This window comes from Stegostoma tigrinum, chromosome 27 (assembly GCF_030684315.1).
Source record: "Stegostoma tigrinum isolate sSteTig4 chromosome 27, sSteTig4.hap1, whole genome shotgun sequence".
In the NCBI taxonomy this organism is placed as follows: Eukaryota; Metazoa; Chordata; class Chondrichthyes; order Orectolobiformes; family Stegostomatidae; genus Stegostoma; species Stegostoma tigrinum.
Window position 1 is genome coordinate 42556008 of NC_081380.1, and position 24176 is coordinate 42580183.

Below are 24176 nucleotides of genomic sequence, written 5' to 3' on the forward strand. Positions count from 1 at the left end.
GTGGCTGTGTTTGATTTACAAGAGTTAACCTAAGGATCTTAAATTCCCAGTCTATATGAGGATACTTGCGTATTATATTTCTTGCATTTCTCAATGTCCATAAGTTTGTACAAACTATCTTTGCCACTATTTGGTGTTACAAAGTGTTAGGATTTTATCATTTTTAAATATTTCCCTTTGAGGAACTCTTAATTTTCTTTCATTTGTATCAATTGCTGAATGTAATTCTGTTGGCCACTTTTTTAATTCATTAATGTAACAAGATTTCTTAGCTTTGTACTCTGTTTTATCTATTGTTGATTTGACTCCTTGACCATACATGTCAAATCTTTGCTACTTGAATATCTTCCAATACCTGCTGGAATTTTTCCTGTTCGTCCTTGGTTGTTACAACCCTGTCAGGAGGCATGAATTTGGCTACCTTTTTTTTAAAAATTTCTTGATCGGCTGTAACAAACATTTATGTTCTTTTTAAAAAGAGAATACACCTCTCTCCAATTAAAACATAGTAAACTAATTTCTGCTGTAGCTGTAAGGAAATCTTGAAGTTTTCCTGAATGAAAGAGCGTTTTCTTACCTCTTAAATTTAAAAAGAAGCCAAAGACACATGCCTAGAAAATGTATTTTGGGTGTGCTCTCACTTACAATTGCAAACATAAAAGGGGACAGTGTTCAGTACATATTTTGTTAATAAAAATATCCGGTTCTCCTTGAACCATAAGGTTTTAACCTAAGACCATGGTCGTCTAATTGATGTCTCAAACCATCAGAAGTAGTGAATATTGCAGTTATGCTTTTAAGTTCTATTTCTTTTGGTATGTACTGTCATCAGGCATGTTGCCTTTGAGGGAGGGGGATGGGGAGAAATTCAATGTCTTGTGACTGTGACAGGAGGAATCTACTGATACTCAAGTCTTCCTGCTTTACCAGTGACACCATTGGTATAAATGCATTGGCTCAATCACAGAAGTGTCTGTTTGGTTCCCTCTTGCACAACTAACCAAGACAGTAACCAAGCTGCTTAAATATAGTTTCAAATTTTTTTTATATTACGTATAATGAAGAAGATACAAGTGGCAAATATGTGGATTCTAGCTTAGCTGTTAACCAACTTGGCATTATCTCCCCTTGTTCCCAAACATGGGTGCTTGCACACACTGCAACTGTCTCTGCAGAGTCGATTTGTGTTTGCTTTTTAAAGAAAGCAGAGCCCAAGGAAAACAAAAATTCCCATTGACCAATTGCTTGAAAAAAATGGATAGAATTGGATGAAGGTTTAAGGTCTGTTGTTTTCCTGTCGATGGAATCAAAATGCTGACCGGCATGCTGGCTGGCAGATGTTCAGTTTGGATTGAAATCCAGTTGGATCAGAGTCTTCGGAAATTGGCCATGGTTCAGCTTTTCAGGGTGTGTGAGATAGTAGACAATACTGATATTTGGAGACTTTAATCAGTTCCCAGAATCTCTGCTGAGAAACAAAGGGGCAAGAGATTTGCAGTTACGCAGATTTCTTCCTTATGACTTCTGTTCCGTTAAAAACGAAAGACCAAGTCCAGAAAGGATTGCTAGGCACCCATAACAAAGAAACCATCGTAGACTTTTCAAAGATAACACGTGTGAAGCTGGATGAACAAAGCAGGCCGAGCAGGAAAGCTGATGTTTCGGGTCGAGACCCGCAACGTCAACTTTCCCGCTCCTCTGATGCTGCTTGGCCTTTCAAAGCCAGGTTTTGCAATAATTAAGGGCTATAAACCAACTCCCACTGCCTTTGAAAGCTTTGTTTATATTTTCTGCATAGCCACTTGACTTTCTGTATACCACAACACACATTGAACTGTTGACTTCGTAAGCCTTTTCCTATCCAGAAAATGTCCAAACAATTCCTTGTTTTCCACATAGTCCTTAAATATAAATCCCCAACAAGCCCGGCATCCTTTGATTTTTTTCTGTCAAAAGCAACTTCCTGATATACAAGCTTTTTTATTTCCTCATCTGAATTCATTGTCTTCGCGATTACTAATTACAGATAATATTTTCAACTTCAGCATGTGAACATTTTTATTAAAGGTGTAAATGCAAATAGATGAGGGCTTATCTGTTTTCTTGACTTTGAATAAAATTTTATTTCAATCTACATTATCTTTATTATGTGATTTCATGAAATTTGGCTAATCTATGTGGCCACGTGATTGCGGTCGTCATTTTAAGTCATTTTTGTTTGCTTTTTCCAAAAAAAAATTTAGTCCATGAAAGTCCCCAATGGACTGTGATGGAATTGAAAAACAGTAGTCCATCTTGTAGATCATGACACAGTTTAATGTGGTTATCATCTGTCTCATTCCTTCATTGGCTTTAAATTTGAATTCTTCGGTTGCATGTGATCTTTCTTTTCAAACTTTAATGTCAAGCTATCATGGTTTGGTTTCTGTGTTAGCAAGATGAGCTCTGACCAGCATGGTATCAATTGATTCTGGCTGAAACTACTCAGTAACTGATCTTGTATTCCTTAAACTCTGCTGTCTCTCCACTTCTTTAAACCTTTCATTTTGAATCCGTCGTTTTAAGCTTTAAGCTTTAACTCATCCACAATTCTTCTCTTTTCTCCGCCCAAGCCCCCCCCCCACCCCACCCTGTTCCCCAACTCTTGCCTCTACCACTGCTGCCACCAATATTTCTCATTCAGGATCTGTCTCTTTTAGTCTAGTGTGTTACGAAGCACATTCTCTGCATTAAACGCGGTTAGTGGAGCAACATAGGAAAATTGAAATCTTCGCTTTTTTTTTGATAGGTGTGTGTCTGTGTTACATGCATTTAATTTGAGTATGTGGGTTGACTAATAAAAGGTCAGGGATCTGATGTTTCAACTTGCTTCTTGCCTGATTTGTATTTCACTGAGATCATGTTGCAGTGTAGCATGCTGGATATTCCATTTTCGCAGCATGAATCAAAAAACGCCCTTGTGGAAATTGCAGCAGAGTAATCTGAATTTTTTTTAAAGAAGGAAAAATTGCACTCGCTGAAAAAGATTGTCTCCTTTGGCATTTTTGCAGTGTTTATTTTGCCACTTCTCTGCTTGCCGCACATTTCTGATCTGCTCTGATGTACAAGTGGGGAAGCATGCAACTTCAATGTATACTAGTTACAAGAGCTGGAGCTGTTCTAGCTGGTGTAAACACTGAGATCTTGTAGCTTGTGCTCTGGTTTAATACTGTAAGGTCATTATAGTCTTACCAAACCAAAGGCCAACTCCCTCAGTAGAGATGCTGGTGCAGTTTAACCTGAAGGTCACCATTCTGCTGGCAAGGGGAGATGTTGTGAAGGATGTTGTTGGCATCACTATACATCACAAACTGCCATTGGAGTGTAGTTTCCATTGGAAATATTGACAGAGCTCTCCAATTTAGATATTCACATTTCACAGGATTTTGCCTGGCTGAAGTAGGGTGTCTGTGTCTGCACTGTTTCATGTTGAAATTCCTAGATGATTCTTTGGGCATCTGTGGTGGAGTTGGTTGCTTTGGATGAAATGTTTACTTTCTTTCTGGTGATGTTTTATGTCCAAATATGCAATATTGACCTCTTAGGAGAACAACACGATCTCTTGGACATGGCTGACTTCTGGTCTCTTTCTTTCATGGTTATTTTGACTTGTGTTGATTAGCTGCAGTGTTTGGTAGGGTCTTGATGGATACGTCGGCTAAGGCTATTCTCGGCCTGCAAGGTTCTGCTGTGGATAGAATAGGGCACCAAACCACAGAGTTGTGGGTGAGTTCCTGTCATGGATTTTCTTGTTGCCTTTGTTATGACTTGCTTTCAAAGAAATCTAAGCTATTTTGTTTTTCCTTAAATCTGGCATCAGGTGCACTGATCCAGTGTGAGCTACCCAGGACTCCAAGTCAATATCAAAACTCCTATTTGAAGCCTTTAAGTGGCTTTTCTATCACTTCCTTTGCCTGCCATTTGTGCATACCTCAGATTCGAACACTCATGAGATTCTCTAGCATTGTAGATCTTCAGCCAGGTTGATTCACTTTGTGATATCAAGAAATGGCTAGAGACACTGGATACGGCAAAGGCTATGGCCCTGAACACATTTTGGCAATAGTACTGAAGACGTATGCTCCAGAACTTGTGGCACCCTTAGCCAAGCTGTTCTAGTATGGTAGAATGCTGGCACCTACCTGCCAATATGGAAAATTGCCTAGGTCTGTCCTAGGCAAAAAAAAAGGACAAACCCAACTCTGCCAATTACACCAATCGGCCTACACTTGATCACACAAAATGATGAAAGGTGTCATCAACTATGCTACCAAGCAGCATTTGTTTTATAATACCCTGCTCACTTGTTGCTCAGTTTGGGTTCCAGCAGGGTCATGCAGCTCCTGATCTCATAACAGTCTCAGTTCTATCATGAGACAAAACATCTCAGAATGAGATGAGTGATTATCCTTGCATTAGGGCCATGTTTGATTTGAATGTCATCAAGGAGCCCTAGCAAAACTGGAGTCATTGGGAATCGGGCAAAGCACTTCTCTATTTGGAGTCCTACCTGGCAATAAGGAACATTGTTGTGGTCGTCTTAGCTGTGCAGGAGTTCCTCAGGACTTAAGTCCTACCATCTTCAGCTGCCTGATAATAGGTTCACCAAAATGATCCCCAGTATGGAGGAACTGTCTTATGAGCAAAGGCTAAATAGGTGGGACTCTCTTCCCTGGAGTTTAGAAGAATGAGAGGTGATCGCATCGAAACATGTAGGATTCTTAAGGTGCTTGTCAGATAAACGCGGAGAGGATATTTCTCTTCATTAGAGAGTCTAGGACCAGAAGGGCAGATTCTCACAGTAAGACTGAGATAAGAAGGAGTTTCATCTTGCATAGAGGTGAGATTCTTGGAATTCCTTGCCACAGAAAGATGTGGGGCGTATTTAAGGTTGAGTGATGAAGAGTACAGGAAAGTGGTGTGAAGAATGTCAGTTGGATCAACCATGATCCTATCTAATGGTGGAGTAGTCTGAAGGGGCCAAATGGCCTATTCCTGCTCCTATTTCTGAGGGAGTGCAGTTAGACAATTACCAGAAACCGTGCCGGGCCCACCATATAAATACTGTGGCTACAAGACGGAGCCAGAGCTTAGGAATCCTGCGGTGAGTACCTTGCATTTTGGCTCCCTAACGCCTGTGTTTCATCTGCAAGGCCAAAGTCAAGACTGTGACAGAATGCTTCCCACGTGTCTGGATGATTGTAGCTCCAACAATCCTCAAAGCTTGATATCATTCGAGAGAGAGTCAATTTAGTAGACACCACATCTTAAAAACCTCACAGCGTTTTCCTGGTAACATGTCATCACCATCCAAACACAATGCGTACCAAACATCATTAAAACTGTTCAATGCAAACTCAAAGACTTTTCTAAACCAAAAAGCAGGCAGACTTTAGCTCCAGTCTCGTACCCAGCCCAAGATGACTGCTTATTGTGTGAACTTGGACTACTGATGAAACCTTTAACCACAGAAAGTTTTATTGAACTTGATCATATTTCTTTCAGCATGCATTTTCCAGCAAGGATCACTGGATAGTTATCAGGAGCAAAGAATTTTTGAATATTTTCTTGTCACTGCATCAACTACATAATCATTATAGCTCAGTTAATTCAGGACAGAAGAAAGAACTGAAGATCAGAGAGCAAGGCATCCATCTGTGATACAATTTGTTGGATCTGTAGTTTGTTATAGGTGTTACAGCCATAATTCCTTCAGGTGAGCTTCAGAACCTGCAAATGAGGTTGGGAGAAAAATAATCATGCGAGAGAGGTGGGGAAGAGGAGAAACGGATCACATTGAAGCAAAACGCTAGGAATCTAGGGAGGGAACAAGTCCACACCTCACCCATCTCATTGCAATTGGTTGTAAAATGGTGTTAAGACTGTCTTAACGTTTGGTTATTTGCCAGCTTTGTGGTGGGGTGCTTGCTGCTTTGGAGATCAGGAGAGAAGCTGAGGACATGGTCCTGTCCTCAAAATTTGATTATACAGTAAAATTACATGTTTTGAAATGTATTCAAAAAGATTTGTTTTCTATTGTTTTCAATTAATCTGAAAGTGATGCAGGTGCTGCAAGTAGGTCTCCTGTAACATTGCAGCTGTCTGTGTCCAGCCTAAGCCAGCAGATGGAGCTCAAAGCTCATCATGGTGTATTATACAGAGATCATTTTCATGGTAATTCATGGTAATATTGATACATGATGGCAAGATTGCATTGATGGTTAATTCTGCAAAATAATTGACCATTTTCACTGTGAAATTCCAGGTCTTTCAGCAAAGTACTTACATTTGCATATTACTGTATTTTCTACTTGGCCATTAAATTTAACTTGAGTCCATCTGACCAGCTGTGGCTGTAATGCAGTTTATTTTCAGGGATGAAAAAATGGCCATTCAGCCAACTGTGGTGGCAGTTATCCACTTCCTTTTCAGGAAACAGTTTTTTTTAAAGTTTCTTTTCCACCTATCCAATGATCTAACTAATGTAAACTCTTAGACCCACTGCCTCATGGGGATTATGTTGGAAAATGAGTGAAAATAAAGGTCCCTGTCACAGAACAACACGCACGCTACAAGCACCACAACAAACCAAATTGATATACTTTTAACATATTCAAAAACTTCCTGAAACAATTCACAGGTGCATTTAAAAACTAAATTTGGCATCATGTCACTTAAGATGAATTTTAGTTTGTTGTTCATAGAATCCCTACACTGTGGAAACAGGCCCTTCAACCCAACAAGCTCACACTGATCTTTGGAGCATCCCACCCAGACCCATCCCCCTATAACCCACCTAATCTACACATCCCTGAACGCTATAGGCAATTTAGCACGGCCAGTCCACCTACCATGCACACCTTTTGTTCTGTGGAAGGAGACCAGAACACCTGGAGGAAACCCATGCAGATGCAGGCAGAATGTGCAGACTCCATACGGACAGTTGCCCGAGTGAGATTCAAACCCAGGCCCCTGGCGCTGTGAGGCGGCAATGCTAACCACTGAGCCGTTGTGCTGCTGTGGTGAGTCAGCAGTCTTCATTGTATACTCAGTTTTTTTATATGCACAGTCTGCCTGCCCTTCTGCCTGTAGTGACAGGGTAATAAAATGTGAGGCTGGATGAACACAGCAGGCCCAGCAGCATCTCAGGAGCACAAAAGCCGACGTTTCAGGCCTAGACCCTTCATCAGAGAGGGGGATGGGGTGAGGGTTCTGGAATAAATAGGGAGGGGGGGGAGGCGGACCGAAGATGGAGAGAAAAGAAGATAGGTGGAGAGGAGAGTATAGGTGCGGAGGGAGGGAGGGAGGGCCTACCTCCCCACCTATACTCTCCTCTCCACCTATCTTCCTTTCTCTCCATCTTCGGTCCGCCTCCCCCTCTCTCCCTATTTATTCCAGAACCCTCACCCCATCCCCCTCTCTGAAGGGTCTAGGCCTGAAACGTCAGCTTTTGTGCTCCTGAGATGCTGCAGGGCCTGCTGTGTTCATCCAGCCTCACATTTTATTATCTTGGATTCTCCAGCATCTGCAGTCCCCCATTATCACTGCCTGTAGTGACAGTTGATCCAATGTCTAAGCAAAGAAAGGAACATCAGAATTTTGGGTGACTTCACATTTATGAAGGATAGAATATAGAAGCCAGCTGTTGAAATAGCCAGGCCTAGGTGTAACGAAGACCTTTGTAAGGTTTGAGCAGCAGATGAGCCGAGGCAGATGTGTAGTCACGTAACATAATGGAAGTAGAAATAGGGTAGCCTTTATGAAGGCCTAGGCATGTGACTGAAAGCTCATCTTAAAGTCAAAAATGACACACTGTCTCCATTTGGAGAAATGAGAGAAATGAAGAAAGAATAATTAGAAACTCTAAGTTTTAGTTTCTAGGCATTTAGACTGACTGAAGGGGGAAATTGATTCAAATCACTGATGTGAAAATATCAGTGTCATCCACTTATTGCACCTCATGGCTCCTGTTCTCTGATTTAATCAATAGATTGATGACTCGGACCCAAGTAACCTAAACTTTGCATATTTGAGTAACAGAAATATTCTTTACTTTTACATACAAGTTAATTACCTGTTTAAGTCTCCAAGCTTTGGTTGTTGCAATATGCAAGCTGCTGGTTTGCAGCTCTGAACCCCAGCATTACTTTTAAATGTGTTTGCCAGAGTGATCTGAAGAGTGCATTTATATTTTATTTTGCCTTTATGACCTTTTTCCCAGACATTCAGAATTTGCCATTCAGGGATTTAAATTAAATAAAAATGCTGGAGAAATGAAGTAGGTCTGTGACATCTGAAGAGACATGATATTATGTATGAGCTTGCTTCTGCCCAGTCTCTGGGCAGAAGCATCTACTCATCTGTCCTAAATGGGAGACTCCTCTTTAAACAGTCCTTCATTGCAAAACATTCCTTCAGAATCCGCTCTTGTCAATCTCTGTCAGGATCATTGTATGTTCCAGTAAGATCACTTCTCAATCTTCTGATCTTCAGTGATAAAGCCCAACCTGTCCAGTCTGCCTTCATGATATAATCCCTTCATCTCAGGAATCAATTGAGTGAGCCTTCTCTGATCCACTTCTAATGAACTATTTTGATAAAATGTCCCAAATGTTATACCTACTTTTCTTTCTGGTGCTAATTAGCTATGCACATAGCTCACATAAAGTGGGCTATCCTTTCACAATAATGAATAGAAGGCCCACCAGTTTTGCTTGCTGAATCTTTTAATGTTTTGCGTTAAATTACAATGGCAAGTTTCTAGAGATATTTTATTGATTTTCTTGATAAGTGAACAAAATGAGGTTGTCAAGTATTGTCCAATTGAAGTCACTAATTAGCCACGTGGGGCTATGACGGTAGCATTTCAATCATTTGTTCCAGTTTTAGCAGAAACCGCCTTGTGTACACACTAAAGACAAATGTGCTACACGTGTATATTTACTTAAGAAACATTGCCACCATTCAGTAACCAAGGAAGTGAAGCTCTCACTGAGAATAAAAACACTCTCAGACTATGCGTGTTTCATGGCATTGTTACTAGGAAATGCACAAAAAGAGTTGAAATTTGCTTGCTTGCAGTGTATAAATGGTTACATTTTATTTTCAATTTGCAATAAAAATATGATGTGTTGTTCACATCACTATTTGAAATTAGATACATGTCTAATGCTGCTTAAACAGAAGTAACTATCACATATCTTTGAGAACTGCGATGAAGCTCTGATTCATTGTACTATAGGGGAGTGGGATGCAGTTTTGATGCAATAACTTTCTGGACAGTTTCAACTGCAGTTTTGAGTACAGTGGGCAGTGCGAGAGGAGAGGAAAGCAGGGGTGCAACAGGCCAATTGCTTCTTCAGAAGGTCAGCGCAGATGTGATGGGCTGAAATGTCTCTTTCATGTTGTAATCATTTTAAGGAGTTAGAGCTCCATACCAAAACTAGCAAGGTGAGACTAGAGAAACTGTTTGTAAGACTGTCAGAAACAGTTGGAAACATGCAAAATGGAAGCTTTAGTCAAGAACATCAGAACATAGGTCAAGGTGTGTTCTACGTACTTGTGACTCATTGCGTGGGCTAATTCTCCAAATGGAACTGAAATATGCTTGGGTGTTAGTTTTGGGTGTTACTTGGTTGCTGTTTATCATAATATGTCATGTGGCCTTTCGTGACTAGGAACTGGTGTAGTGCCAATGGTTTGTTTGCACAGAAGTTGGGTTGGGAATTTGCCATTTTCTCTTAAACTGAAACAAAATGCAAATGAAATCCCAAATGTGAGTAGCTGACAGGATTACTTTTCAAGATTGCAAAACTGAGACCATCAGCTCTGGAAATGAGTTTTTCTGCTTCAGTTTTGTTAGTATAGATAATTAATTGACAATACTAATTGGGTACAGCTGTGATGAGCAATGAAGTGTGTATGCAGCATATTTGAATTTCATCAGTGGCTGTCTAACCATTGTGGTGAACTGGAGTGCTGAAATAGTGCTGGGGCAGTAAAATCCCTGAATTTATTTCCCCTAACACATGCGCTTATATGTTTCCAACAACTTTTTGAAATTGTGTTAGCTCAGACAAATGGCCATTAACAAATGACTCCAGATGAGTTTGTGGGAGATTCTACAAGGAGGCAATGATTGATTTTTCACTGCAATGTTCCTCCAAGTGATCTACACTTCTGATTAAGCATACTGTGCATAGAACTCTGAAGTTTGCACAGAAAGTAAAATTAGGAGGAGAATTGTGTAAGTGTTATACAATTAATCATTCTTGGTTCAAAAGTAGATTCTCAAGTTTAGATTTACGTTTTCAGAAAAGGGATGAAATCTATGCTTGAAAAGACGTTAACATCGAAATTTTCTTCCAGCAAACTTAATTTGATATGGCTGGTACATTTTGATCGGAGACACGCCTTTTTCTTTTGCTTGCCTCCGTGTACTTTTGGCCAACATGATTTCCACTGCCCTTCAGCACAAACCTTGAACTGCACACATGAGATTTCAGTTCTTGGAGAAGTGGTTGGAGGCCCTGCCCCAAAGTGATTTCATCAAAATCTGTAATGACAAATGCCTGAAGATCGAGTGACTTAATGTTTGCTTCATTCTATTTAAACTATTTTCAGTGCCTTTTTTAAATGACTCAATGCGATTACCCCTTGGTGAGTTGCACCAGCATGTAATTAAGTCTCTTTAGATGTACCTTCGAAATACATGATCTCTTCCATATAGAAGAACTGGGGTAGCTGCTATGTGGGAACACTGCCATCTGTGTGTTCCCTTCCAAACCACACACCATCCTGACTTGGAACTATGGACAGAATTTCCTCGCCTTGAGTGGCATGGACAACAAAGAAATTTGGGAAAACGCTGTGAGAATGAAAACATTACTATCTTGATATTAAGAAAAGCAAGTCTGACTTTATCCTCAAGGTTTCAATGGCTGAATGAAAATCTCTCAAGTAGTGAGGAATGAATTTCCTTTGCATCTCGTTTATTGTTAATTTTGCCTCATTTATTTGCATTCTGCATTTTGTTTTAAAGCTCTGCTGAGAAACACCACCCATTCATTATTAGAAAGTCACATTGGTTACCTGGCATGCGAAGCTTGCTAATTGCTTCCCCCACTGGTCCCCATATTTGTGCATCAACAGCATTTCTTGATACACTACAAGGTCAGCAACCACTTGCACCATTTTTAAATGGAAGATAGCATCAGGAAAGCACCAATTTCATGACATCATCTTGGCTGATTTCAGACTCAAAAAAAATACTTCAGCACTTCACTCTTGAAATTTAAAGCCCCCAACATCTCGCTTAGTAATACTCTTGCCAGCTGCTCTTCACAGGTACAAATGCCAATCTTGTCCATTTGCATAGAATGCATTGAAGGGATTGTAACTTGCTTTCTTAATGCTCATTCACTTTGCACTGATGTTTGCAGCATGTTTGTATTGCCTTGCATTTAGTGTGTTGCTTCATTCAGAATTTATAGGCCCACAGCCTTGCCTTGCTGCTTAGTGCAGCCCAAAAGCCAGGCAGGTTGTCATGATTGATAGTACTAAGCAGCCAAAAGATGGTCATGTTGGTGTGCAGCTCCATGCTATGTCAATGTTGCACCTACAGCATGTCAGTAGCATAAGCATCAAGTATGCTGCATGTTCTTCAACCTAGTTGGGGCTGCATCCAACACTAAATCAAGGGCATTTTCTGATCATAGCGCAGGATTGACAATGAGCAGGTAGATATTTGGTGTGACCAGGGCCTGGGCATCTGAGTCCTTCCAGTCCTGCAGATAAATCTGATTAGCTCTGAGTATAAGTCAGTCAGTCAGTGAGCTGTAGAGGTAACAGTCATGAGGCTGTGTCATGTTCAGTAGGCTGGACCACAAGTCAGTCCTGCGGGGTTTGGGCAGTAAACATGAAGGGGTGTAGGGGTTTTAACAGAACAATCCATGCTCTTTGCAAAAGTAGAAATCTCAAATGAGGCATTACCCTCGCCCTATCAACACTGAAGTCGCTGGGAATCAGGGAAAGCTCTCCAGTGGCTAGAATCAAACTGGCCCCAAAAAAAAATTGTGGTTGTTGAAGGTCAGTCAATCCGGGATATCTTTATAGGTGTTCCTCAAGGTAATCTCGTATGCCCAACTCTCTTTAGCTGCTTCATCAATAAACGTCCCTCCATCATAAGGTTAGAAATAGAACCTTATAGACTTAACATTCACACCTTCACCAGTGACCATTGGCAACAGTGTATTATCAACAAAGTGCGTTGCACCAACTGATCCAGATAACACCACCATCCAAACAAAGGACAAAGGTAGTCAATGCATGTGAGCACTGCCACCTGCAAGATTCCTTCCAAACCCCCACACCATCCTGACTTGATTCTTTATTGTCACTCCTTCACTGTTACAGTTCAGAATTTTGGAGCTCTCTCTACAGCAACATTATGGGTGTTCCCACACCCAAGGACTGGAGCAGCTGAAGAAGGCAGTTTAGTAGTACCCCCTTGAGTACAGTTCGAGATGGAAATGGTGGATGAGGGAGGACGAAAGGCAGGTTTCCTAAAATAAATAGCCAGAGATGATTTTGAAGGAAATTCCAAGGACAGTGTTGGCTGAAAGCACAGAACGTAATTGTGGAACTTGGGGAATGTACGTGAGACTGCAGTCAGAAAATTATGTAACTGGAAGTTGGGACTTGTAGGGGTTTAAACTCAAGGGTGAAAATTGTCCATTTCAAACATTGGGAGATCAGAAGTCAATATGCATCAAGAAGCAAAAGGTTCATGGAGAAATGGGCCTTGGGAGAAGGGTAGGATCCAGGACCTGATTGCTAGTCCGCAATACCTGCTGCAAGCAAGCTTATTTGTTTTTTTTCATGAAATGATAATAGGAAGCATCAACCTAAAGTCATTGCACTGTTGGCTCATCATTTACTCCATCAAAATATTGATTTTATTTGTGTGGATTTTCCACTATTTAGAAATTTTAATCAGCTTGTTCAGATTTGTCATAAGTTTGAAGCCTGTAGATGTTGATAGCAGTGGATTAAGTGGTAGTAATGCCACTTAATGTGAAATGGTAATGGTTAGGATCTGGCTTTTTGAAGATGGTTGTTCACTGATAATTTTGTGGTGTGAATGTGACTTACCACTTATTAGCTCAAGCCTTGATGTTGTACACGTCTTGTTGCATTTAGACATGGACTGCTTCAGTGACCAAGGAGTGGTAAATGATTGTGTACTCATCAGTGAACATCCCCAGTTGTGGCCTAATGATAGGGGGAGCATGCATTTTGTTTCCTGGCTTTGCTAACCATTTGTAACTGTTTCAGTGACAGATATGGTATATGTGTTTATATCCGAGTTTTGATTTAAATTTGTGCCGCATTGTTTTGATCTACCGCTTATAAATTCAATCAACAGAATAGAGATGGATTTAATGAGTGCTTATTCCAGGGTGCACCATTAGTTCCAATGCAAGATTCATATTTTCCCAGGAATTCTGTTACTTCCAAGTATAATATTCTCATTTCCTATAGATTTCCATAATTTGTCAACAGCAGGATAATTTGTGCCATGAAATCGTATTAATTTGCCCTTAGGACTTTTTTAACTGACTGTTTCCATCAGGGAGGGCGAGACTAACTTAATCTTTCCAATCTGGGCAGGTTTCAAGCCCAAGTCCCACAGATATTCCATTCCATTGTGTCACCCAGTTTAAAAGTTTAGTTACCATTAATGTTCCTTGAATATGAAGTTTCTTATTGTTCTGTAGAATGAGAAATCTCCTGTTTGCATTGAGAATGCGCTGTCATTTTACAAATTGTTGTATGAAAGGAAGCCTGAATTCAGGTTTCAAAACACTTTGTTTTGGGAGCTCTGTCCTCAAGATGAGCAGTTCTTTCCACTTTGTGCACCCGGTTTGATGAACAAAATAACGAAGAGTTGGGAGGAAAATAGGCCTTCGACTAATAGTCTTTGTAGAAGTCCTTTGATCTATCATGTTCATCAACCCACGGAATTCACTTCGTGCATTTTTTATGGCCCAACATTTTATTTATTGGCAAGAACCAGTCTAGTTAGTTGAAATTCATTTAAGGTTTCTTATTTCACCCCACCCCACTGTGTCAGTAATTTGTTCCACATACCTAATACCCTTAGTTTTAAACAAACCTTCATTTTCTAGCTTTTGTTGCCTATTAAGTCATACTCAAATTTAAGACAATTGTGAAGTGCTTGTGTTCATTCCTATGTGGCACAAAATAAAATGGGAAAGGTGGCCTAACCATAGCTAACACGGGAAATTAGGGATAGTAGGAACTGCCGATGCTTGAGTCAGAGATAACAGTATGGAGCTGGAGGAACTCGGCAGGCTTCCGACCTGAATCATCAGCGTTCCTGCCCCACTGATAGTGTCTGACTTGCTGTGTACCTCCAGCTCCAAGCTGTTATCTAAGGGAAATTAGGGATAGTATTAGATTCAAAAAGGGAGCAGACCTGAGGAGTGGGAGTGGTTAATATTTAAACAAAGGAGTACAAAGGAATTTGTTGGGGAGGGGCTGCTAAGTAGAGTAGGTGACTAAGTTTGTGCATAACGTACAAACTAATTATAAAGTTCAATAGGTACAGGAATACAAAAAGATTTAAGACAATATGACTCAGCTTCTAAATGGAGATCTCTTAGGGTTAGAAACAGTGGATGTTGTAATGGGTAACAAAGAAATAGCAGACTAGTTAAATATTCTGACCCTGTCTTCACAATGGAGGGCACAAATAACATACTAAAAAAAATTGGGGAGCGCAGGGTTTTATGAGTGGGAGGATTTGAAGGAAACTGGGAGGGAAATAGTATTGGGATTAAGCCCCAAGAGTCTGATAATTCCACGGCACTTGAAATGGGTCTACAAATAGCGAATAAATTGGTGGCTATCTTTTAAGATTCTACAGACCCTGGAACAATTCTTGTAGTTTTGGAGGCTAGTTAATGTAACTTCATACATTAACTCAGTTTCCTCTCCTCATTTTTTTAAAAGATTAGTTAATCTGACATGAGTAGGGAAAATGCCAGCGTTTGTTACAAAAGATATAACAGTGAACCACTTGAGAAACACTGACAAGATTAGACAGAGTTCGCATGAATTTATGGAAGAGAAATCATACTTGAAAAATGTGGAATTTTTCAAAGATGTGACTAGCAGAGTTAACAAAGGAGAGCCAATAGATGTGGTTTACCTGGACTCTCAATAAGGCCCGGTGTAAGAAAATAGAATGTAAAATTAAACTAAAAGTGGGATTCATTTAGTGGACTGACAAGATTAGAAAACAGGTTGGCAGACAGGACACACAGGGTGAGAATAAATGGATCTGAGTGTCAACCAATGACTAGTGTGGGACTGCGGTGACCGATGCTTGGAACTCTGCTATTTACAATATATGTTCTTGATTTAGATGAGGGAACGAAATGTAATTTTGCCAAGTTTGTAGCCACTACAAGACTAGCTGGAGGATGTGTTACGGATACAGATGTGCTTCAGTGTGGTTTGGTCATGTTGGGTGGGTGGGCAAATTAATGGCAGGTGGAATGTACTGTAGACAACTGAAGCTGTCCACTCTGGTCGCAAAAAATGGGAAGACAGATTATTATCAGAATGATGATATATTGGGAAAAGGGGAGGTGCATTGGTGTCCTTGTACACCAGTTGCTCAAGGAAGCGTGTAGGTGCAGCAGATGAAGAAAGCAAATATTATGTTGGCCATCATAAATCAGAGGAGCAGAGATACCTTGTTGCAATTGTAAAGGGCCTGGGTGAGACTGTACCTGGAGTATTATATGCAGTTTTGGCCTCCTTATCTAGAGAAAGAAGTTCTGGTTATGAAGGGAGTGCAGTGAAGATTTTCTGGAAGGTAGGTTGGCAGGGCTGATGTTAGAAGAGAGACTGGATTGACGATAGTCACTGCTGTTTCGAGTTGTGGTAGGGGTGGAATTCGGATTCTCAAACTTGCTAAATTCTCACAGGACTAGACAGGATAAACTCAGAATTTTTCTGATCCCAGGAAACCCAGAATCAGGGGAGACAGTCTAAGGATAGGGGGCTGGCCACTTAGGAGTGAGATGAGGAAATATTTCTTCACCCAGAAAATGGTGAGCCTTTGGAATTTTCTGTCAGAGAGCAGTTCAGGACAAAAACGCTGTTTTCAAGGAAGATAATCCTTGAGGCTAAAGGGATTCGAGTGTGTTGGGAGAAAGCAGGACCCCAGGGTACTGAGTTAATGATCGGCCATGATCATATTGTGCAGCACAGCAGGCTCAAGGATTCCAATAGCCTATTCCTGTTCCTAGTTTCTATGTCTGTTTCTACATTCTACCCTTCCTCCCTCTCCATCACTTGTTTCGTTTCTGCAGAACTCTAGTTTCATGAATCACTGTAATTTCTATGAAGTTGTACTCTTTATTGCTCATGTTTACAAACATATTTGATGTTTAAAAATTAATTCCAGATTCTCCAAGCCTTCCTACCAATTTTGTGATTTAATTTATTCCAAAATTTTGCAACCAGCATGTAATAATTTACGTTTGTTGGTATTATTTGCCATTTGATTTAATTGTAAAAGTCATCCAAATAATTCGGAAAATCATGAACCATTCCTTTCATTTGCCCATAATTTAATGTTGTTTACTTTAGATTTAACATCTGTTACCTGTGTGACAAAAGAGCGGTTTAAGCATTAAGCCTCAGGACTTAGCTCAACACCTCTTCCGAAATACAGCATACCTCGCTATGCAATTACACCTTCTAATCCTCTCCAATGATGTACTTCAGCCTCAAACTTGACTGCCCCTTAATGTAACAGTGTAGCATTTTCCATTTCCTGCACCAAACATCCTATGGGCAGTGTTTTCTATAGGTTGTATACACACAGTATTGCACATAGCAACCTGAAAAGTGCTGCATGGGCCACTCACAGGCTAACTTAGATTGTATTAATGCGCACAATAAAAGATTACAGCACACTGAATTAAACATGCCAGGCACAAAAGAGAAAATGTAGAGTGAGTGTTATCTATGGGTCTCAATTTCAGTTTTACTCTGTCATATTTGCACCAATTGAAAAATAAGTCTCATTTTTGATTTTTTTTTATTTCTGCCAAAGTAGACAAGTTCACAATTTGCGATATTATGCATCATCTGCCAAATGTTTACTCATTCACTTCACCTACATGTATCACTTTGCGTTCTTTGTATTTCTCTTGTAGTTTGGTTCCCTGCCTTTTTTGTATCCATTTTAGATTCAGACCACCTTTCTTCTGACTTTTTTTTTCACCCACCCTAACAACCCAGGTCGTGTCGTAACATGGATGGTTTTCAATGCATCCAACCCATTTTCTCACACTCTAGTTCTCATTATCACCAATCTAGCTTTTCTTTTTCTTGGAATAGTATCAATAATTCCTTTGTCTACCCATCATTTTTTTCCCCGCTCCCCCCCAGCCCATTTTTTCTCTGCCCTTCTTTCCAGCCACTTCCTCCTCCCATCTACCCTCAATGGACTGCATCATGGAGTTTTAGAAGAAGTGTACAAACAAGTCAACTTATGGCAAACCTCATTAGATGTTGAGCTACAACCTTATTTACAAATCAGGTAATAGCAGTGGCCCAATGTATTATTGTTGGACTATTAATTTGGAAACCCCAGTAATGCCCTGGGGCCCCAGGTTTGAAACCCATCACAGCAGATGGTATAATTTTGAAATCAATGGAAAAAATAATTTGGAATCAGTAGTTCAAGGATGGCCATTGTCGACTGTTGAAGAAGCCCATATGGTTCACTAATGTCCTTTTTAGGGAAGAAAACCACTGTCTTTACCTGGTCTGGTCTACACGTGACAGCAATCTGGTTGAGTCTTAAACTGCTGAGATATGGGCAATAAATGCTGGCCTTACCATTGATTTTAATCTTTAGTGATAAAAGTGCAATTTGTGAGTCTGAGACACTTGCTGACCAACAAAGACCAAAATCTTTTGCACTCTTGACTTGAGACTTTTACCAGCACTGAACATTCTTCCCCATCATTCTGAGTTGTATTCAAACCCAGGTCAGTCCTACAGCACCTTAGTGCTGAAAGCATGGTTTTTTTTAAGAGAAGGGCTTGGAATTTTGTGGAGAAAATATTCATTAAAATGTGAACTTTTCAATTGGTCAACAGTTGCTTTTAACCCCATGCGTAGAAACTACATTATGAGACCTAGATGTGATCTTTGTTATAATAAAGTGTGAAGCTGGATGAACACAGCAGGCCAAGCAGCATCTCAGGAGCACAAAAGCTGACATTTCGGGCCGAGACCCTTCATCAGAGAGGGGGATGGGGTGAGGGTTCTGGAATAAATAGGGAGAGAGGGGGAGGCGGACCGAAGATGGAGAGAAAAGAAGATACGTGGAGAGGAGAGTATAGGTGGGGAGGTAGGGAGGGGATAGGTCAGTCCAGGGAAGACGGACAGGTCAAGGAGGTGGGATGAGGTTAGTAGGTAGGAGATGGAGGTGCGGCTTGGGGTGGGAGGAAGGAATGGGTGAGAGGAAGAACAGGTTAGGGAGGTATGGACAGACTGGGCTGGTTGTGTGGTGCAGTAGGGGGAGGGGACGAACTGGGCTGGTTTTGGGATGTGGTGGGGGAAGGGGAGATTTTGAAGCTGGTGAAGTCCACATTGACACCATTGGGCTGCAGGGTTCCCAAGCGGAATATGAGTTGCTGTTCCTGCAACCTTCGGGTGGCATCATTATGGCACTGCAGGAGGCCCATGATGGATATGTTATCTGAAGAATGGGAGGGTGAGTTGAAATGGTTCGCGACTGGGAGGTGCAGTTGTTTGTTGCGAACCGAGCGGAGGTGTTCTGCAAAGCGGTCTCCGCTTGGTTTCCCCAGTGTAGAGGGAGCCACACCGGGTACAATGGATACAGTATACCACATTGGCAGATGTGCAGGTGAACCTCTGCTTAATATGGAAAGTCATCTTGGGGCCTGGGATAGGGGTGAGGGAGGAGGTGTGGGGGCAAGTGTAGCACTTCCTGTGGTTGCAGGGGAAGGTGCCGGGTGTGGTGGGGTTGGAGGGCAGTGTGGAGCAAACAAGGGAGTCACGGAGAGAGTGGTGTCTCCGGAAAGCAGACAAGGGTGGGGATGGAAAAATGTCTTGGGTGGTGGGGTTGGATTGTTAATGGCGGAAGTGTCAGAGGATGATGTGTTGTATCTGGAGGTTGGTGGGGTGGTGTGTGAGAACGAGGGGGATCCTCTTTGGGTGGTTGTGGCGGGGGCGGGGTGTGAGGGATGTGTTGCGGGAGATGCAGTCAAGGGCGTTCTTGACCACTGTGGGGGGGATAGTTGTGGCCCTTGAAGAACTTGGACATCTGGGAAGTGCGGGAGTGGAATGCCTCATCGTGGGAGCAGATGCGGCAGAGGAATTGGGAACAGGGGATGGAATTTTTGCAGGAGGGTGGGTGGGAGGAGGTGTATTCTAGGTAGCTGTGGGAGTTGGTGGGCTTGAAATGGACATCAGTTACAAGCTGGTTGCCTGAGATGGAGACCGAGAGATCCAGGAAGGTGTGGGATGTGCTGGAGATGGCGCAGGTGAACTGAAGGTTGGGGTGGAAGGTGTTGAAGTGGATGAACTGTTCGAGCTCCTCTGGGGAGCAAGAGGCAGTGCCGATACAATCATCAATGTAACGGAGGAAGAGGTGGGGTTTGGGGCCTGTGTAGATGCGGAAGAGGGACTGTTCCACGTAACCTACAAAGAGGCAGGCATAGCTGGGGCCCATGCCGGTGCCCATGGCCACCCCCTTTGTCTGTTTAGGGACTTGTGGGACTGATTCACCCAAACTCCCCCTTTTTGGTATAAAAGCCTTCTTGTTGTGTTTCATTCCAATCAAATAGAGACATAGGTTTTGACTAGTTTCTGATTATTGATTGAGAGCTACTCTGTTCAGATTTAGTTGAGTTTATTTGTGGTTGGTACTTTATCTCTCGTCGGATTAATCTTTGTGTTTTCAGTTAATGGGGTGGGTGCTACTCTCTGCAGCTGTTGAAGTGTATTGACCACAGAAATATACATAAAATGAGTCACAGTATGTGAGAAGAGAGCCTTAATACTCATTACAGGAGACAAATTATAGGCCTTCGTCTTTTGTAAAATTTGCAAAATGACAGCTGAAAGATGCTGTCTATATTAAGAGCTGCTTTTGGCACCTTACAGTTCTGTGATGAATGGCTTGCTATTAAGATATATTTCCAGCATGACGAGAGTGAGTTTGTAAAAAAAACAGTATGGCTGTTAGAACAAGGTCTTTTCTGTGGGGTGGATAAATCCAAAAGTATCGGGCATAGGTTTAAGGTGAGAAGGAAAAGGTTTAAAAGGAACCTAAAGGGCAACACTTCCATGCAGAGGGTGGTGTATATGGAATGTGGAGGCTGGTATGCTTACTACGTTTAAAAGGCATCTGGATGGGTACATGAAAAGGAAGGGTTAGAGGGATGTGTGGCCAAATGCTGCTAAATGGGACTAAATTTATCTCGGATACCTGGTCAGCATGGACGAGTTAGACTGAAGGGTCTATTTCCCTGTTGTACATCTCTATGACTCTGATATTCCTTTGTTCCAAAGCTGTCTTTGAGAAAAGCCCACAAAATTCCACAATGTGTTCTTCAAAATATATCAATGCTTGCGTAATTTTATTGTAACCAGCATTTGATTTTTACATTGGCTGAAACTTGAATTTTCAGAAGGTGCTGGCCAGAAATGCCATTTTACACTTCTAGGAATGGAACATAGAGGAAGAGGAACAGCTACAGCTTCATAGGAATTGGGAAGTCAGTATTGACTATCAGGAGATGGAAAAATGTAGAAAACTAATGACACTGCAGTGTGAGGGGAGGTAGTAGAGAATCTGAAACCAAGATAAAACAACCTACTGATATCAACGCATCCATTGCATTCTAACCTATGGACCCAAAGCCCTTGCATTGCTAAATCATTTGAAGTTCATAAACAATGAAATAAATCATGTTGGATCATGCAATTTTGTTCATGCACCACATCATTTTTGTGAAATCAGATCCTCTCTAGTACATTTTGTCTTTTTTCTTCTAACCACCCCCAATTCTATCCCAGCTTGAAAGAAGAAATCCAGATGTTGAAAGAATTGTTTTTAAAGAAATGAAAAATAGAGTGATACAATTTCTGTCAAACAGCAAAATAGTTAAGTACTTAAACCCCGAATACTGTTATAAGCAGAGTTAATCTCCTGCCAATGGTCTTTATGGTAAACCACAAAACATGTGGCCAGCTTTGTTTATAATGTCTGTTTTTGGTTGACCTAACAGTTTCCATAGTGCAAATATAAGAGAAATATGATTATCCATCTGTTATAAATTAGAGTCGGCAGTCTTTTGCGTGTACTTCATTTATACTTGGGGATTAGCAGGCTCTTGAGCCAATTTTATAACAATTGAACACAGTATGCTGACTGTTCTTACTTTGATCTGCTGAAGAACTGATCAAGGGTGAGCAGTTCTGATAACCTTGGATTCAGGCTCGTTGACTTCAATATATTTAACAATGGGCTATTAGAAGCTTTTAAGAACAGTCTTCGGTGCTGCACAGATTTACTTAAGAGAAATCTGTCATTGTGCTATCCTGAAAAGGTTGACCAGGATATGATTGAATTTAAGTAGTGTTTTTAGATTTTTTTTTGCAATCCCACATGTTGTGAATGATTTTATAATCTGAGATTTAGCATTCTTTATTTATGTGCACTCTATTACAAGTAGCATCAATGTATGTTTAAGTGCACAAAAGTTAAGGGAAGCACGAAACAAGAAAAGAAATCTTTGTTGCTTAGTAAGCAATTCAATACAAGAAAACGCAGGGAGATATTCTTAAGCTTATGGCATAGGTTGTGAATGAATTTCAAAGTAGATAAACGTGAAGTGGTGCGTATGGAAACATTAAGGAAGATATCTACATCTTGCTTAATGATCTAAATGAGGCACAGTAGCAAAGGCATCTGGAGATCCATCACAAAATGCTAGAAGTAGAATTAGATGAAAAAAAAACATTCTTTTTGAAAACTAGGTTTAATTCTAGAGGGTTGGAATTGAGAGGGAATACAAACGTTCTAAGCTTGTAGAAAATCTGAATTACATCACCTTGTAGTCTGTACTGTTCTGGGTTTTTGTTGTGTGCAGAAGATATTCAGATATTGGTGAAGGTGCAAATAAAATAAAATTCATGAGCATGATACTAAGTGAAGATACTTGGCAGAAAGCCTGAACATCCCAAAGGTTGAGCTGGGGGAGGCCTTCAAAATAATGAAAGAGTTTAAAAGGATGGAGATAGATATTCTTATTTTCCCGTTTTAATAAGAAGTCCAAAACTAAGTAAAAGATATAAGGTAGTCCATCACACACCCAACAGGTAATTGAGGAGAAACTTTACTCAAAAAGAAAGGTTAGAATGTGCAATGTACTGTCTGTGTTTGAGTTGAGTAGTATAGATACATTTAAGTAAGATAAGTACATAAGGGGGAAAAGGAATAGAAGGATTTTTAAAAATTCATTCATGAGACATGGATACTACTGGCTTGGCTGGATTTATTGCCTGTACCTACTTGCCCTTGGAGGTGGCACTGAGCTCCCCCCTTGGACAGACTGCTGTAGATAAGGCTATGTGAGGATGGGTGAGAGGATGCTTGTATGGAGCACAGATGCTGATTTTGACAAGCTAGGCCAGTAGAACACATTCCATGCAACTTGCCTTATGGTCTTATAGTCTCTAAAATGATGGGATTTTTGAATAAAATGCCTGTTTGTACTCTGTGTAGCCTCACCAAACACCAAATGAATCACTTGATTTGTTTTTGGTCATGTTCATTTAATGTTACTTGAGAAACGAGGAAGTTGCTTCCCCTCAAATACATGGTTTACTTAAGAATTATTTAAAGCACCTGAGAAAGTGGCAAAGACTTGGACTTTGACAAGATGTTGAATAGATGACAATTATATACCACTTCCCCAGTACTAGAAGGGAGTTTTGACCTATGTTAGGTATATGAACCCTGAATTAGGCTTGAACACTCAGTTTCTTAAATGAAATGCAAAATTACTGTACTTAGCTAAACTAGGACTATGTTAAGACTTGGTATTGAAGCCATTGTGTTTTATAGATGAACAGGGCTTAAAGGGAGAAGACTGCTTTCAGAATTGATACCTTAGACACAGGGAGATTTTGTTTCTACAGTTATTAAAGATGAGAAGTTTGTAATATAGAAATATTATTGTTCCTTTTTGCATATTGCTTCTGTAAATGTTGCTGTATATAACCCTTCTAAGAAGCTGCTGTTCAAATGTTTGATTACGTTTTCCAGAGAAACAACTCGTCATTTATAAACTGAGTTGTTCCAACAGAGCTGTAACAGTCATGAGTACTTAGGGCTTTGGAACTGCCCTTGATGAGAAAAATGTTTGTCTCTCAAATAAGTGCCAATAAGTGATGTAGCAAATGTAAAATGTAAATATTGGTTATATTTATTTTCCAAAGGGGGAAAAAATGTGGAACTTCTGCCATTGAAATGATTGCACTGTCCAGAGGAAAATTAGAGAGCGAGGCAGTGTGGTTGACCGATGATCTGCTTTGATGTCTGCCTGGTAGACTGTTTTGATGGCTAGTTAAAAAGAATGGCAAAAGAAAAGTTCCAAGCCATCCAGCAAAACTGCGATTGATAGAGAAAATAGTTTCTTTAATTTAAATTTTTGTAAAAGCGATTGTAGATTATACTTAGAGGTGGGTAACCTTTTACGATGGCTGTGTAAATACCTTTTATAATCCCAGTTATAAGAATACTGGACAAGCCCAGATTTTTGTTAGGATCTGGTAATAGAGCATAATCTTTTTTAAAAAAAATGCTTGGAAAATCTAGGGTAAGAACATAATTGGCATGATTCAAGGTTTGAATTGAAATGCTAGATGATGTTTATTATACAAACTTCAACATAACCAAAAGCAATAATGACTAGCTGGCTGTAGTGAACAAGAACAGTAATGATTATTAAGCAAAAACACTGTATATGCAGCTTGGACTCTGACATTCA

General features: G+C 40.6%; 1 protein-coding gene across 8 annotated transcripts in view; it reads left to right on the forward strand.

Annotated features, from left to right (window-relative positions):
* Positions 1–24176, forward strand: part of vmp1 (vacuole membrane protein 1) — a 163163-nt gene that overhangs the window by 44379 nt on the left and 94608 nt on the right. The window lies entirely within an intron of this gene.